The sequence below is a fragment of the Phyllostomus hastatus genome, unplaced genomic scaffold, assembly GCF_019186645.2.
Source record: "Phyllostomus hastatus isolate PE091 unplaced genomic scaffold, TTU_PhHast_1.1 phas_scaffold_1066, whole genome shotgun sequence".
NCBI classification, from domain to species: Eukaryota; Metazoa; Chordata; class Mammalia; order Chiroptera; family Phyllostomidae; genus Phyllostomus; species Phyllostomus hastatus.
In genome coordinates, this window is record NW_025334004.1 from 12,268,404 (window position 1) to 12,286,913 (window position 18,510).

The following is an 18,510-nucleotide window of genomic DNA, read 5'->3' on the forward strand; positions in this document are numbered from 1 at the left end:
AATGGCATCCTAACTTGTCACCTTGGGTTGGGCCGATCTCTGATAAACTTCATCCTCATTCCAGGACCAGATTAATTTTTTCCAAATGCCTCTTTTATTTTTTAAAAAGATTTTTTAAATTTTTTGTAAAGATTTTATTTATTTATTTTTAGAGAGGGGAAGGGAGGGAGAAAGAGAGGGAGAGAAGTATCAATGTGTGGTTGCCTCTCATGTGGTCCCCCTGGGGACCTGGGCAACCCAGGCATGTGCCCTGACCGGGAATCGAACTGGCGACCCTTTGGTTCACAGTCCGCACTCAATCCACTGAGCTACCCCTGCCTGGGCTCTCCAAATGCCTCTTAATCAAAGGTACCTACATTTTCTCAGTCATACTGTGGCTCCTCACTGTGCAAGTATCAAATGTACTCTCAAAGGCCACTGGTGAATCTCATTACTGTACCCAATCAACGAAATCTCTCATTATTTTTAATGATCTATACAATCTCCTTTCTGTCCCAATTGTGAAGTCCTTTCCAGCTACCATGCTCACAGAGCTCACAGCGCGGGCATGTCACCTTCTGTTAATGTAGATGAAATGGCCTCATCTGCAAAATTCAGCTCTTGAACCAAGTAGTTTTATTGATTGTCTCATTATGTCCATCCTCAATTAGAAAACCAGCTCTTTGAGGGTAAGGATCAGGTTTTGTGCCTCTTTTCTACTGCCTTCAGAGACAGATAATAAATGACATCATTTATGAAAAATGCTTAGAAAAGTATAAAGTACAATATAAATGAAGTGTATTGTTCTTAAGATTACTATGTTATAAACATTGCCAAAGTGTGTTGCCTGTTTGCTGTTGGGCACAAGCTGAACAAACAGCAGAAGCTTGAGGGATTTGATAAATAAGTCAGACCCAGAGCTGTTGTTCCTCCTCCTCCTCCTATTAAATCCTTAGCAACATCTTCCTGCCCCAGCACCTTAGTACAGTGCCCAGAACATGCTGGATATTTGATACATGTGTAACAACAACAACACAAATGAACTGGAAATATGACTTGGAGCAGGTGTTGGTGTTGTCCTAGATCTCTATGTCTTTGGGATTCTCTTCCTGCTTTGCCACGTTTGGGAATGAGAGAATGTCAGGGCTGGAAGGGATCGCCCACACTCCCCATCTTAAAGACGAGAAGACGATCGCAGCAAGGAGAATGTCTGTCCTCAGAACACCTCTCCTGTCAGTGGCTTTCTGACATCCCGTCTGATCCAGTGTCCCCCACCCTGGGGTTCACTAGCCCCCTCTCTTCAGTGTTCCATTCCTGCGCCTGTCCCCAGCCCTTCTTCCTCTTTGGCAAGTTCCCTTCACATCCCCTCTCCCCACTCTGTACTCTGCATGCCCCCGACTGGTGCTCAGTGTTGTACACAGGCCTCTTGGGAATGTAAACCAAAAATACCGCCAAGGTTGTAAGCACACACACTTTACTGATGGTGACCATTTGGGAGGGACACAACCCCCACCAGGAAGTTACAATTCAGGGTCCTTTCATGGGTTCTCTCCAGGGCTCAAGTACCCTTTCAGAATTTCCCTGAGACCAGAAACATGGCAGGATCTTTATAACAATAAACTATAGTCCATATGCTTAAAGTACCAGGCAGTGTATTAGACATTCTAGAAGGTTCATGGCAACTCTGCAACCCCAAGTCATAGTAACTCCATTTTACAGGTGAGTAAACCGAGGGCTCAGAGAAGTAAAACAACTTGCTGAAGTTCACTCAGAGCAGGGGATTGAACTGATCTATGCACCTTCTCCAGAAAACTTTTTGAGACACACTGGCTGTGGCCACTTCATTTGGATGCCCACTTTGTTCTCAGTGGCTGCTCTTGGTGAGGTCTATCTTGTAAGAATTGCCTCCATACCTTGCCTCTCTCAATGACCCCATCTGTTTAGCATCTCTGGAGCCAGAGAAGCAGTGCCCTGCGTGCGCCCTCTAGTGGCCACAAGGAGATGCACAGCTCTTTCTGTCACTGTCTCTGAGGACCTCTGTCAGCACCCTCAGCCATTGACCAGAGACCCAAGGCCATGTAGACTTGGGCTTCACACATCTCCAGGCTTCCCTGGGCAGAGGAAATACCTGGATTCTCTGGTCCCCCACCCCTACAACTCCTTTAAGGAAGACCCACCCGTGTCTGACAGTAACCAAGTTAAGATAAGAGAGGGACTTGGCAACATCCCCAAATTCCTCTTCAGCGAGTCAGCAAGAGCATCTGACTCAGAGTCTCTAGAACCGATGTCTATTCTTAGCTTCCACAGCTCTTTGTTCATTGACACACCTCTGCCTGGTATTGTGCTAAATTCCTGAATTTACTTATCTTATGTGCCCATGAGCAGGTCTCAGTGTCTCTGAGCAACCCCTCTGCAGACCGAGCCTCCGGAACTGCCCGCAACCTCGCAGTCTCCAGTAAATAACAAACCTGCTCCGAATGGAGTCTGGGTCACATAGGACCACTGCCCTTTTGGGCAAATTAGAAAAAGGCATTGCTTTCTCCAACTGGACATGGCTTGGCCAGGTGCTTGGCTCGGTTATGAGTGTGTCTCTTGGGCCAACCCCCCTTGTTCAGTCAAGAACTCCCACAGCTGAATGTGGTAGCTTTCATAGATGCAAGGTGTCACATGCATCTATGAATCCCTCTCTCCTGTGATATTAAATGGGTAAGCTGACCACCTTTACAGGACACCAAAACAATAACTGTTTTGGGAAAAATTCGGTGGGAAGGAAAGTCCAGCCCCTGCCTGGGGTTGCTTGATCTTCTGGGGCACTGGGACAAGAGTTGCTCTTGTCACTGCCTCTGCACCCCAAGAAGAATTCCTCCATTATTGACTACAGTTCCTACAGTGGGTTTAATCCTTAAGTCACTAAAAGTACAGATGAAGACAAGCTGTGGACAGTGATGAATTAGAGACTTACACTTTGAGGGCAGGTGCGAACAAGTAACCCTGATGAAAGACGACCACCCTGGTGAGTAGCAGGGCTGACGGAGGGCATTCTGACCGTGTTTTCTTCTGTTTCCCCTGACGCTCTTTCCTTTCTCCTCACCGCACCGCACCTCTGCTCCCCTCTCCTCTCTCCATCTTTCCTCCTCCCCTAGTCTTTTGACATGCTCTCTCTCTGCCTCTTCCTCTTGAAACTTCTGTTTGTCATTCCATCTTCCCCTCTCTCCTTTTCTCTTCCTTTTTTCTTTCCTCATTTCTCCTTTATCCACTAACTGACTTATAATACGAAATTAAAGAATATTTGATAGCCCTTGCTGGTGTGGCTCAGCTGGTTGGAGCGTGGTCCTATATACCGGAAGGTTTAAGGTTCAATTCCTGGTCAGGCACATACCTAGGTTGCAGGTGTGATCCCAGTCAGGGCATCTATGGGAGGCAACCAATAGATGTTTCTCTCTTTCTCTACCCCCCACCACCCCTCTCTCCTCTTCCCTCCCTTCCTCTCTCTCTAAAGTCAATAAACACATTAAAAATTTTTTTAAATATAACATTTGATAGCTTCATGTATTCCAGTATATTTAAAAATAAGACAACTTGAGCTAGTCATAATTTTCTCACGAGAATAGCAACTATATTAAATTGTATTTTGTGTGTTTATAAGCCATTTATTTTTTCTGTGCATCAGCGATCTTCAATTAAAGAAAAGTCACCTCCCCACCCCTGACACACACTCACACACACATACACACAGAGTTTATACAAGAATAGAAGCATAGGGCGGGGAGGGAAGCCATCAAGGAGGCATTCATCTGATTAGCATCAAGGGGAAATCCTCAGGATATCAGCAGCAAGGAAGGTGTAAGACTGGAATGTTGAAGGTGGACCCTCTACCCCAAGGTCCTTGCTTTATTTCCAGGCTGCCCCCTCCAGAGTTTTCTGGAGAAGGCAAACAGAGCATCTCAGTGCCGCAGACAGAAAATGGAGTGCCAGGGACATCACATGGTTTTTCCAAGGCCACACAGTCCGTTATTTCAAGGCAAGACCTTGCATGTAGAACCTATTTGTATTTGTTGAACACAAATACGTAACGTGGAATACATCAGTTGAGGACATTGTAGGAACTACAGTTTGAACAGCTTAATAAGACCCAGTTACCACTTAAATGGAATAACGACCTCCAGGGAGAAGATGGATCATTTAACCAACACTCACTGACCAGGTGGACAAAATTGGATTCCACTCTAGTATATAGATTACCTGTCAAGTTCACATTCACACACAATAGGTCACTCTAATGGAGGGCTCAGGGATGTGGCACACGGAAGATGATCTGTTTTCCTTTCAGCACTCAGCACACACCCAGCGATGACAAGTTAGACAACAGCTCGCCGCAAGCAGCTGCTCCCCTTACTGTCTGCCCTTCTGCATCCTCTGAGTACCTTCCCTAATAAGCCGTGTGATTCCTCCGCCCGGGAGGTTGTGGACTGCAATTGGCAGGCAGGCAGTCTTGCTGGCTGGCTTTGAGCCTATTAAGTCCTGAATCTAAGAGGATTTTTTCTTTTCCTTTTCCTTTTTTTTTTTATTCAGTGCTGAGTTGGGGAGGTCCGGCTGGCACCCCCACCCCAGGCTGGCCTCTGCCCAGGTGTGGTGAGCCCCTCCCCTCATTCTGGGACCCACCATCCAGCAGGGGCGGCCTGGAGGTCTGGGGGTGCCCCTGCCAGCTCAGTGCACCCTGGGCGGCACCCTGGGCAGATGCAGCCCCGCCCCACCAGCCTCTCGGCACAGAGTCCCTGCTGCACTCAGGGAAGGTCCCCACTGTGCCGAGGTGTCCCCGCCGAGGTCCACGCTGTGCTTTTGGTCGCTGGGCTGCTGACAGTCTTTTCCTTTTTCTTAATGGTTCCAATCACTTTCTGTTTAGTCCCCCCAAATATAAATACACACACACACACACACACACACACACGAAGTATATACTACCAGCGAGCACTGTGCTGGGCACTAAGATCAGATACAGTAAGGCAAGGTCATGGGGGGTGGCCTAACCTGGAGGGCTTAGGATGGCTTCTGGGAGGAGGTGACATGAGAGCCAAGTTTTGAAGCATGAATAGGCATTCGCCAGGTGAAGGGAAGAAAAGTAAACCTAAGGGAAAAGGGAAGGAGGGGAGTTGGCGAGAGAGGGGGGCGAAGAGAGAGCTTGGGGCAGGTGGCGCTCGCTGTTGGGTCACTATGAAGGTCTCCCACCTTAAAGCCATCTCTCTGTGTTGGACATGCAAAGGTTTTGTTTTGACCCTGGGAACAGATTCCTTTGACTTTAAAGTTTATGTTGTATTAATAGGGGTAACTGTGTGCAGAGGAGAGAAGTATATGGGAACTACTGCACTATCTACTTAATTTTTCTGTAAGCTTAAAAATGTTCTAAAACTGAAGTATATTAATTTTTAAAACCCTTATGTTGGGTTATTTAATTTTATTTATTTATCGAGGGAGCAGCCAATGTTATCATCATTGTCCTTGAGAACATGGCCCCCCAGGGAGGTCGTGACAAGGAGCCTTGCTTCTCTCCTCACCCCCACTTCTCCCCAGTCCTTCCCCTTCTCGGTAAAAGCGCCACCCCCCAGTGCTCAGGCCAGCCTGCCTCGGTCATCCTCGAGCCCTCCGCCCCCCGCCCCCCACAGCTAGACCGTCAGCTAGTTCCACAGACGGCACCTTAAGCCCTCTCTGGAACGCACCCGTTCGCTGCGTTGCCTTTGCTCCTCTCCGGAATGAGCCAGCTTCGCCCCTCTCCCAGCCGGACTTCTTCAGTGGCCTCTCGCGTGGACATCCAGTTGTAGTAGTCTGCTCGAGCTGCTAACAAAGTACCACAGACCAGGTGGCTTCAACGATAGAAAAATTAATAAATAAACAATAGAAACTTATTTTCTCACCATCTTGGAGAGTGGCAGTCTAAAATTATGAGGCCTCTCTCCTTGGCTTAAGGATTCTCCTTGGCGTATCCGTGGTTGTCTTCTCCCCGTATCTTCACACGGTGTGTGTGTGTCTGTGTCCTAATCTCCTCTCATTATAAAAGGGCACTTACCAGGCTTCCCTTAAAGACGGTGACTGTTTTGCAGTTCTCGTTTAAGAAAAAAATGACTTGCACATAGTAGGCCCTCAGTAATCCTGGCTGGGAACAGTGTATGCAGGCCTTAGTTCCATGCATGATGTCGGTGGTGGAGACCCTCACACCTGCCCTAACGCCCTGGGGATGTTGGTTCTCCAAATTCCCATGTCACTCATATCTTCCAGCCCTGCTCAGCCTGTTCCATTCCTGATGGCCCCTCACCCTTGGCTTGTTTTCAGCCCTGGCAGAAACAAAGCAAGCCCAAAATACACCAGCCAACTGGCAAGTGATGAGTGATTAGCTGCCTGGCTCTAAAAGGCTGGAATGAGGCAGCCTTTCAGTGCTAAGTGCGGTAACCCTAGCCCCCGCCTGCTGTAATTCTAGATGGAGGTGGCCGGGGAGTGGGCACGGGCAGAGCCGTGTGCATGGACCCTAGAGGTCTACAGCCGGGCAGCGGGAAGAGAGTGCATCTCTCTGTGGTCAGTTGAAAATGTGAAGTTAACACTCGGACGGAGGCAAAGGAGATGCAGTGGATTACGTGAGAAGATGAGTGATTCCTTTTGCTAAAGGAAGCCTCTCTGCGAGAGATGGGGTGGCAGGATCGGTGGCCCCACCTCATCTCGTTCTTGCTCTACCCCTAAAGTGACCCATTTACTGGAAGGTTCTCATTTCTTTTTTCTTCTCGTTATTTCTGTCAGATATCCTACAGCTCTGTGGCTTTGAACTGCAGTTTTCTCACTGGCGAAGTGAGAGTCATAGCCCACCCATGAAAGGGTGGTGAGAGCCTAAATGACCTTAAGGATTTAAAGGAACTCCCTGACCCAGGTGGTTAGCTCCTACTAAAAGGAAGTCTCTGTCTCAGGATTAGCAGGGCACTGGAGAAATGCAGTCAGCTCTGAGACATCTGTGGTTTACAGTGTGGTCGTGAATATGTGCTCATTTAAACTGTGCTCTGGGGGCAGGGCAGTGCCTTAATCAAGAATATACCAGAGTGATCAGCAAGTGTTTAATTAAACATTCATTGTTGTTCTGAGGGCTTGGGCTGTTATTATCCACCATTAGCACCAGAGCATTTTAATTAGCACAGTAAGTGTGTTAGATTAGTTTTTATTGGGGGGGAAATGTGGCTTGTTAATGAACTCAGAATTAAGTTTTTACCATTGAAATCAGCAATAGGGAAGATATGCATATTGACTAATCAGTTTACAGGTATTCCTCACCCTTGTGAGACAGAAAAAAAGAACTTTCTGTGCCCTGTATACTTTATGTGAGGCTGGATTCTGACATGGTCCTATGTCTAGCCATAATGCCAAAGAATTTGATTTGCTCTGAGCCTTAAGGTTAATGTAATCCTGTTTCTACACTATGGAATTTCCTTAAACAAAACTTTCACACAAGCCCTGCTTAGAACATCTGAAAGGATGGAGCTGTGATCAGTTTTCAGAACAGATTTTGTGTCTACTTGCTGATAAAAGTGTATCTAATAAACGTCCAAAATGTGGCAGAATTTGATTTGAAACTTGTGTGAAGTTGTGGGGGCAGCAGCTAGCCCTCAACAGCCCCTAATATCTGGGGGCTCCCTATGCCTACCCAAACCAACCTCATGGTTTGTGCATAACTAAACTCATTTAGGTCCGTTTGCTACAGCTAGTGTTACCATACATTAGAGCTAAGGACTTTATCTACCTTGTTTCATATAATCCTTAGAACAGATCTGCGAGGCAGGTCCTGTTGTTGTTCCAATATTTTTAATCAGGGAAAAGGTGGCCCAGAGATCTTCATGTGTTGCCCAGGATCACACAGCTACTAAGTTGCAGGTCAGAATTTGAATCCGGGACCTCTAAACTCAGAGCCTTTACATTTAATCACTGCATGAGACTTTCCGGTAGCACTTGAGGGTCTGAGTTCGAGCCACTGTCCCCTCAAACAGGCACAGTCTGTAGTCTGGCTCTGCTAACTGTGAGGCCTTCCCCACCTGCAAAAATTCAGGCCCCTTCAGACCCAGAGGGGGCTGCCCCGCACTGATGGTGGCGCTGTCATGGATTCTGCCGTCACCCCCCCCCCCCAACCCTCCCTCCTCACAGGTTTATTTTTTCCTGTTTTCCTCCCTGACACTGAGGACTTCAGAGTTGGAGCATACGGTCTCTTGCTAGGAGAACACACAAATATACAAGGCCCCAGGGGGTCTCCGGCCTTGCCTAAATGCAGCACAGACAGGGCAGGCCCCTGCACGGTGTTCACAGCTCTCATTCCTCAGGAGTCTTTCTTCTTGTTGACCAGACCGAGCCTTCTTGTGCCTTCAGCCACTGGTCCTGACTCTGCCTGCTGGAGTCATGCCCTGGGTCATGATAGGATGGATTCATGGGTCTCTGAGGGTCCTCCCTGACGGAGGAGCCAGGGGTGTCAGCTGCCTCGAGATGATGGGGGCTCTCTCCAGAGCCCACATGTCCCCCCTCTGGAAGCTCTGGGATCCTGGAGACACCCTGGCTCACAGGCACAGAGCGCTTCCTGGTCAGCGTTCCAGAGGCAGAGAGGGAGCTGCGAGAGCCCTCTTCCCTTTTTTATTATCCACACAGAGGAATAAGTTATACAGTTATTTACACAGGTCTTATTGTTTTGAAAAAAAATTTATTCAGATATTATAGATATACCACAAAATTAATCATTTTAAAGTGCATGCTTCGGTGATTTTTAGTGTATTACAGAGTTATGCGACCATTGCTACTTCCTAATTTCTGAACATTTTCATGACCCCATAACGCAACCCCATGCTCGGTGACAGTCACTCCCATTCTCCCAGCCCCTGCGACCACTGATTTACTTTTTGTCTCTATGGATTTGCCTACCGTGGATATTGCGCATCAATGGAATCACACAATATGTGTTTTTTTGTGACTACTTTCACTTCCCTTAGACCTTCGTTTTCCAGGTTCACCCATGTTGCAGCATGTACCAGAATGTCCTTCTTTTCTGTGGCCAAATGGTATCCCGTTGTGTGTACAGACCACCTCTTGTCTAGCCATTGCTCAGCTGATGGACATTTGGGCTGTTTCTACTTTTCGGCTGTTGTGAACAATGCTGCTGTGAGCATTCGAGAACAAGCTGTGGTGTGAACGTGTTTTCAGCCCTCTTGAGTGTTCATTCGCCTAGGACTGAGGTTGCTGTTGCTTAGCTCTTATGTGTACGTTTTGGTGCATTTCATGTCAAGCCCTTTCCTACGTAACGTTTCAGCCTGGGCTTGGGATGTGGGTGAGCAGTCAGGGACTTATCCCGCCAGCCACAGGGTGGTGGATCCAAGTCAGCTGGTAACCCGGGACAGGATCCCATCCCGCCACCCATTTCTTCCCCGCTCCCCCTGCCCTGAGGGGCTCAGGAGTTTCTTCAGTTCACAGATGCCGTGGATTTAATAACAAGTCGGAGGATGGGGCAGAGGATGTGGTGGCAGGAAAGACTCTTTTAACATGGATTGTATAATACCTCCTGATTTTAAAATATTAAATTGTTGGGCGAGCAGGATTATCACATTTTGGAGTTGGGGAGATTATAGCCTTAAATTTAAAGGTTACCCTCAGAGTCCAACCCAGCATATTTATAGAGAGGGAAAAGGAGGGCTGGCTCCATAGTTTAAGCAGCAGCCGCAGGCCAAGCCTTCCGGCCTTCTGTTGAGGCCAGAAGAGAGAAATACAGACACAGGAGTAGCAGACAGGGCTGGGCTGTGGTCCATCCATGGAGCATCACTGAACTGGCCTCTAGGGACACCCAGTGGAGGCACAGGTTACTCAGTGAGACATCAGACACTAAAGATTAAGGGTCTGTTCCTTAATGCTCTGTACCATGGAGAGGCGTAGGGGTTCCAGGTGGCAAAGCCCAGTGAAGTCTGGCCTCCAAGCTGAACATTGTTCCTTCTGTATCACTACTTGCCTCCCCCGCCCTTGGTTTCCCGATCTATGCGGTCAGGAGAGTGATCCCTTCCCTGCTGGACTCACTGGATTATGGTCAGGACCAAACTGAGTGAGGTCACTGGGAGGGAAGTGCTCTTTAAAATGAAGAATCCATGGTGGCCGTTGCTTTGTTATGGGCCTGGATTCACATAAACTCGTTCCTCTATTCATGCCATAGATATTGAGTACCTAGTTACTGTTTAAGCTTAACTGCCTCTACAGTAACTACCAGTACATTGTTGTGACCTACTGTATACTTTTGTTTATCCTAAATCACTCCAACTTCAAAAGCTCTTCCTTAGGTCTCCCTCCTAGTACTCGTGCCTGCTTCTTGCTGCCTAATGATCACACCTTTCTGAAGCTTTGGTCTTTCTAGTAGTCTCCTTCTCAGGACTGTTTCAATTCATTGATGTTTCGGCTGAGGTCTCAAGGTCAAAACCATATGCAAAGTGTACCAAAATACTCTCTGGTTTACTTTGAGTGCTTTTTCCAACAGTGCCTAGCAGACACCTTCTAAGATGGGTGAATTCTTTCAGCCTTTGGTAAATATTTCAGAAGTTGAGGTAACTTCTTCAAAGCATTCACTTCATGTTGAGTCTTTCCACTCCCATATGCCGAGCTCATGAATGAAACACATACCACCCCTTAATGTTCTAATGGCTTTGTAATTATACAAGTAAGTGGTAAGAAAAGGAAGTTGAAAAGTTAAAGGCACAACCCAAATGTCCATTGATAGATGAATAGATAAACAAAATGTGGCATATCCATCAATGAATGTTATACAGCATAAAAAAGGAATGAAATTCTGATACATGCTACAATATGGATGAAGCCTGAAGACACTGTTCTAATTGAAATAAGCCAATCACAAACGGGCAAATATAGCATGATTCTACTTTTTTATTTTTTTAAAGATTTTATTTATTTATTTTTAGAGAGGGGGAAGGGAGTGAGAAAGAGAAGGAGAGAAACCTTGATGTGCGAGAGGTACATTGATTGGCTGCCTCTCCAATATCCCCATCTGGGGACGTGGCCAGGCACTTGCCCTGACTGGGAATCAAACCGGTGGCCTTTTGGTTTGCAGGCTAGCACTCACTCCACTGAGCCACACCAGCCAGGGCCAATTCTACTTTTCTTAATTTATATTTTATTGATTGTGTTGTTATAGTTGGTCTGATTTTTCCCCCTTTACCCACCCTCCACCAAACACTCCTCACTTCCTCAGGCAATGCCCCCATCATTGTTCATGTCCATGGGTCATACATATAAGTTCTTCGGCTACTCCACACACTGTACTGTACTTTACATCCCCATGGCTATTCTGTAACCACCTATTTGTATTTCTTAATCCCCTCACCTCTTCACCCATTCCCCCACAGTCCCCTCCCACCTGGCAACCTACAGAATGCTCCCTGTATCCATGATTCTGTGTTTGTTTTTCTTGTTTGCTTAGTTTGATTTTTAGATTCAATTGTTGATAGATTTGTGTGGGGGTTTTTTTTTGCCATTTTTTGTTCATAGTTTTGATATTCTTTTTCTTGAATAAGTCCCTTTAACATTTCATATAATAATGTTTTGGTGATGATGAGCCCCTTTAGTTTTTTTCTTGTCTGGGAAGCTCTTCATCTGCCCTTGGATTCTAAATGATATCTTTGCTGGGTAGAGCAATCTTGGCTGTAGGTCCCTGCTTTTCATGACTTTAAATATTTCTTGCCAATCCCTTCTTGCCTGCAAAGTTTCTTTTGAGAAATCAGCTGACAGTCTTATGGGAACTCACCTGTAGGTAACTACTTTTCTCTTCCTGCTTTTAAGATCCTCTCTTTAACCTTTGGCATTTTAGTTATGATGCGTCTTGGAGTGGGCTTCTTTGTGTTCATCTTGTTTGGGACTCCCTGTGCTTCCTGGACTTGCATGTCTATTTCCTTTGCCAGATTAGGGAAGTTTTCTTTCATTATTTTTTCAAATAGATTTCCAATTTCTTGCCCTTTCTCTTCTCTTTCTGGCACCTCTATGATGAGAATATTGGACCTCTTGAAGTTGTCCCACAGGCTACTTATACTGTCCTCATTTTTTTGGATTCTTTTTTCTTCTTGGTTGTTTTTTGCTTCCTTATATCCTATATTATTAATTTGAATCTTGGCTTCATCCATTACTGTTGTTTTCTTGTAAATTATTCTTTATTTCAATTAGTGTACCTTTCATGTCTGACTGGATCTTTTTTATGCTGCCGAGGTCCTCACTAGGTTCCTTGAGCATCCTCATAACCAGTGTTTTGAACTCTGCATCTGATAGATTGCTTATCTTCATTTTTGTTTAGCTCTTTTTCTGAAGTTTTGATCTTTTCTTTTATGTGGGCCATGTTTCTTTGTCTCCTCATTTTGGCAGCCTCCCTGTGTTTGTTTCTATGTATTAGGTAGAATTGCCTACATTCTGTGTCTTGGTAATGTGGCCTAAAGTAGTAGGTGTTCTGTAAGGTCCAGTGTCACAGCCTGCCCTATGACCCAAGCCGAGTACTCAAGGTGCACTCTTTGTTTGGGTTGAGTATACTCTCCTCTTGTGGTTGAGCCTTGGTTGCTGTTGGCAGGTCAATGAGAGGGATTTACATAGGCCAGTCAGCTGCAAAGATTGGTTGTGACCACTTACCACCAACCTCTGCCCTCTGTGGAGGATCAGCTGTGCAGAGGCAGGGTGGCAGTGCACCAAAGTAGTCTGTAGTTGTCCACTGGGTGCACTGGCCCTGTGGGTTTTCTGGTAATTCAGGCCAAGGTCAGCCCCGACCTGTGTTTTGCCCAGGGTGGGGGGCCTTTCTGAGCTATAAAGCAGTCTGAGATGGCTGCCACTTGTGTTGGGTTTGGAGATTCCCAGGTACAGCTAAGCTGTGAATCCAGGCTGGATGCTGCTAATGCTGGGCCTAGGGCTCACTGAGGCCAGCTGCTGCTTGTTTGAGAGGATTTAGAAAGTTGTGAAGCATGAGCCAAGACCAGCCACTCATGTGGAAAAGCAGCTTGGGTGGGCCCATAAATTGGGTGAGGCAGAGTCTCTGGGAATCTCCAAGGCAGGTCAAACGGTGTTGAGCCAAGTTGATGGAGTCTCAGATATGGCATCAGCCTGCTGGTTCTGTCGGGGGAGGGTTAAAAAAGGGACAATGACCTCTGCTCGCCTTGATGTCAGTCACTTCAGATCCTCTCTTTAGGCCACTGGTGCCTTTCAAGCTGCTACCCCAGTGCTGGAGCTCAGAGGGACTGACTCTGAATAGGTGAGTCTGTGTGTGGGTTCTTTAAGAGGAACTGCTTGGGACTCCAGAAGTTTCTTCCACTGACTCGATCCTGGCTAGTTTTTGCAGCCAGAAATTGTGAGGACTTATCTTTCTGCCGCTGTAACCCTGGCCTAGGTGCCTGGCGTGGGTCTGGGACTCCTCACTCCTGAGATATCCCTCCAGAATTTTTATTCACCACACATGGGTGAGGGACCAGCCCATTCCACATCTGTGGCCCTCCTACCAGTCTGGATGGATGTGTTTCTTTAATTCTGTAGTTGTCAGACTTCATTCAACTTGATTTCTGACCGTTTTGAGTGATGGTTGTTCTATATTTTAGTTGTAATTTTGGTGTGGTTGTGCGAAGAGGTGAGCCATGTCTGCCTGTGCCGCTCCCTTGACTGGAAGCCTGCATGATTCTACTTATGTAAGGTACCTAGCATGGTCAAAAGCATAGAGAAAGAAAATAGAATAGATGTTGCCAAGGGCTAGGGGGAGGGGAGCATGGGGAGATACTGTTTAATGGGTACAGAGTTACAATTTGCAATGATGAAAAGTTTCTATAGGAGTAAGTGGGAGAAAACTGTACTTGAACAATGATTAAAATAAAATTTAAAAAAAAAGTTTCTAAAGGTGGTTAGTGGTAATTGAACAATGATTTGAATGTACTTATTGCCACTGAATTGTACAGTTAAAATGGTTAAAGTGGTAAATTTTGTGATATATATAAATCACAAGTTGTTTATTCAACTGGTTGATGGGTATTTGACTATATACCTTCTTTCTAGTATTTGACTCTTATGAATAGAGCCCCTAAAAAAATTGAAGGCAGTCTTTAGAATGCTGTGACACAGGAAGGGGGAAGTAGGTTATGAGAGACTATCATACTCTCCCCAGCACCTTTCTGTGGCACCCTAACGGTGCACAGAACATTCTGGCCTATGCTCTCAGGTGCATCAACACCAGGTTGAGGTGATTCTAACTAGGCCTGCTCCAAAGTCATCGTCTGGTTTCTACCTGATGACGGCTATTAATGATCACAGAGCTACGGAAATTGTTATGAACCTTACGAGCAGGTTAAACAAGTGTGGAGCGATCGGCCCCAGACTTGGTGTGTACAATTCACTAATCTAAAAAAATGGTGGAACAATCTGCTCCCATCCATCTGTTTGGTTTCATTGACTGATGACCTTGGCTGGCACCATGGACCAGGAGGAAGGAAGATGAAAACACACAGGAAAGAAAACCCTGGGATTCTTCTTATAGGAATGTAGTACATACCCACAAACACAGCATCTCAATGAACAATAAAAAAGACCATAATTTCTTTCTTTAGAAAACAACAACATATACTATTATATATACAGAGTAGAAGCCTTGGGTAATATTCAGCAAAATGCAAATAATGAATAGCTCTTCATGGTGGGATTATGAGTAATTTTGTTTTCCTTCTTGCCTATTTTTACAGGTAATGTTATTTTTCTACAGGTAATGTTATTATTTGTGTGGTACAAAATTTACATGAATTTATTTCCGAGTGTATATCTCTGCTTCCCCCTTGCCATAGCAGAGAACCTAAGCAAGAAGGCATGGGTTTTCCCTTCAGTCATCCTACTGATTCTTCTCCACTGTGTTCTGTGTGTTTACATTGTAAAAGGATCTGGGGTTCAGGACTGGAGACTGTGGCCTTGGAAGAGTCGCTGAATCTCTCTGAGCCTCTTTTTTCTTCACTGATTACCTAAGAATAGTAATAACAACAACAATAATAGAACTTTCTGTGTGGTGCAGAGGAGCGTGGAAGCACTCAAGAAATACAATGGATATCACTCCTCACTACAGGCAAAACTGTATACAGCTTACCACAGGAAGTAGGGATGAGGGGAATATTTTCAAAATTCTCCCCGTCCCAGCCAGCTCTTATGCACTAAGGTTGTCATTGACTTTCACCATCAGGCCTTTCCTTACCTTCGCCTCCCACTCTTTGAACTTGAATGTCTTAGCGGGTGACCACTAGGGGGCACAATTTCACCACTTGAAAGCCTAGGTTCCGTTTCCCTCAATTCTTACCAGTGCATTTTCCTATCCAAAAACTATGTAATTAAGAACCTAAATATTAAGAAAGCTTTCAGGTGGAGGGAAACTCAAGGTCACAAGCTCACATTTCCACCCTTCTGTGAGTTTCCTCTTCCTGGCCTCTTTCCCTCCTCTCGGTCACAACTGGCACCAGCCGCGCCCTGCCCCCCCGCCCGTTTGCCTGTACTCAGCCGGATGTTGCCAGAAAGGAACTTTTCTCCCCTGTGGACACTGCAGTTAAATGTTATTTGTTATTTTAAAGCACCATTCAAGGCTTCTGTGGGGTGTTCTTTGGTTTGAAGGACTTTTTTCTTTGCTTTGACCCAGCTCAGGGCAACTACCAAGTTGAGAAACAGCCTCCCTGTTTCTTTTCAACCTGCCAAATTCTCATTAGGTGGTTTAAGTCCATTCCTTTAAAAATATTTCCTTGGGGTGGGGTTTGCCAAACTCTCCTTGTCTCTCTACTGTTGATGATGATACTGTAGCCAAATCTCTGCTTTGCCTCTCAGAAAGCTCATTACCCCTTCTCTCTCTCTCTCTCTCTTTAAAGATTTTATTTATGTTTAGAGAGAGGGCAAGGGAGGGAGAAAGAGGGAAAGAAACATTGATGTGAGAGAAACATCGATCAGTTGCCTCTCACACATCCCCAACCAGGGACCTGGCCTACAGCTCGGGCCTGTGCCCTGACTGGAAATTGAACCAGCGACCCTTTGGTTCACAGGCCAGCACTCAATCCACTGAGCCACACCAGCCAGGGTTGATGCTAAGATTTCTAAAGAGTAGCAATTTCTCAGACGTTAGTGTGAAGAAGAATCATGTGGAGGATCATGTTAAAAGTGCAGATTCTGCCCTGACCAATGTGGTTCATTTGGTTGGGCATCATCCAGCAAAGCAAAGGGTCGCAGTGTGATTCTGGTCAGGGCACATGCCTCAGTTGCAGGTTCGGTCCTGGTCAGGACGTGGGCAAGAGGTCCTGATCATTGCTTCTGTTGCACCAATGTTTCTCTCCCTCCCTTCCCTTCTCTCTGAAATATAAATAAATAAATATTTTAAAAGTTAAAAAAGTGCCAAGTTCTATATATTTTAAAAATATTTTATTTATTTATTTTTAGAAAGGGAAAGGGAGGGAGAAAGAAAGGGAGAGAAACATCAATGTGTGGTTGCCTCTTGTGCAACCCCTAGTGGGGACCTGGCCCGAAACCCAGGCATGTGCCCTGATTGGGAATTGAACCAGCGACCCTTTGGCTCACAGGCCAGCCCTCAATCCACTGAGCCACACCAGCCAGGGTGCAAGTTCTACATTTTTTAAAAAGACAGATTTTACCACGTCACATCCATTAGAACGATTATTATAAAAATGAGAATTAAAAAAAGAAACTAGAAACTAAGTCTTGGAGAGGATGTGGACAAATTGGAACCCTTCTGCATTCTGTGGGGAATGTAAAATGATGCAACTGCTGAGGAAAACAGTATGGTGATTCCTCAAAAAATTAAATGCAGGATTACCATTTGATCCAGTAATGCCACTTCCAGGTATATACCCCAAAGAATTGAAAGCAGGGACTTGAACAGCTTTTTCCACATCTGTGTTGATAGCAGCATTTATTCGCCATAGCCAACAGGTGGAAACAACCCAAATGTCCATTGATGGATGAACTGATGAGCAAAATGAGATATCTGCATGCAGTGGAATATTATTCAGCCTTAAAAGGGAAGGGAATTCTGACACATGCTACAATGTAGATGAACACAGAGGACATCATGCTCAGTGAAATAAGCCCACTACAAAAGGACTGTTATTCCACCTACATGAGGTGCCTAGAATAGTCAGATACACGGAAGCAGAAAAGTAGAACGGGGAGCTGCTGTTTGACGGGTGTGGGATTGTGGTCTGAGGTGATGGAAGAGTTCTGGAGATGGATGGTGGTGAGGTCAAATACAGCAATGGGAATGTACTTTTTGCCACTGAATGTACACTTGGAAATGATCATAGTGGTAAATTGTTATAATAGATATTGTAGTACAATAAGAAAAGTTCAAGATAATTTTTAGGTGCAGATTCCAGAGCTGCACACTACTGATTCCATAGGTCTAGACTGAAGCCAAGGTATCTGCCTTTTTTTTAAGCCCCTGCGAGGAGGCTCATGCACATGGCCTTGGAGAAGCATTGGCATTCTGTGATGGTGGCTGTGTTCATAGTTTCCAAACGCCCTGCGTGAGGGCGGTGCACCACTGGGGCTTTAAACAGACTGCCACTTACCAGTGTGTGACAAGCATTAGACCACCCTGCGCCTCAGAGTCTTCATCTCTGCAAAGGGACTGCTAATCCTGTCTACCTAATAGGGTCTTTGTAAAAATGGAACAGGTGATACCTGCAAAATGCTTTGAAACAGTATTCTAACACCCAATGGGAGGGTCTACTCTTTAAATACCTGCTCGTGCATATTCTCAACAGTTGGGAGGCAGTTGCTTTGGGCAGTTCGTTCAATAAATCAGGGTTAGGGGTCAGAGGCATCTCTGCTTCTGCTAAGGGTTTCATGGGGAGGATCTTACCCCCTGAGGAGCAGTGATGTTCTCTAAGGTGGGAGAAGAGAATGTGAGACATCCCAGGGAATTCTGGTGGTTTTATTTTAAAGTTTTCAGAGGCATTAAAAAAAATGAGATGACTAGGATTTGTGGCAGAAGGCAAAGGGGAACTTTCACTTTCACCCTGTTTGCTCCCTCTGGGTTGTCTGTGTGCTTTACATTGTGAGACCCTGTGTTACTTGCGTACTTAGGGGAAAAGGTTTTCTTAGTTAGTGTTGCAGATATTAAATGTGGCTGCCCTCTCCTATTCAAAACAGCTTTGGCAGTAAAAACCCAAAATACTCAAAATTATACCCTTACATAATACTATATGGATGATGATACCTTCGTCATCAGCAGTGTACAAAGCATGTTCACATCCATTATCTCGTTTAATCCACAGCACGGTTTTGTGAAGTAAGTAATGTTTTACCCATTTAGCAGCTGAGACACTATATGTGTATCATAGCTGTCTGAGTGGCGTCTTTCTCCCTTCCTGTATTTTGAGTGCTGTCTTCGGTTCACTAGGCTGTAGTGTTTCGGGCACTTCTCCTCGTCTCAGATAAATACGTGTATAGCCCGTTCACTTGCAAGTGAGCATCCTTTGCTGA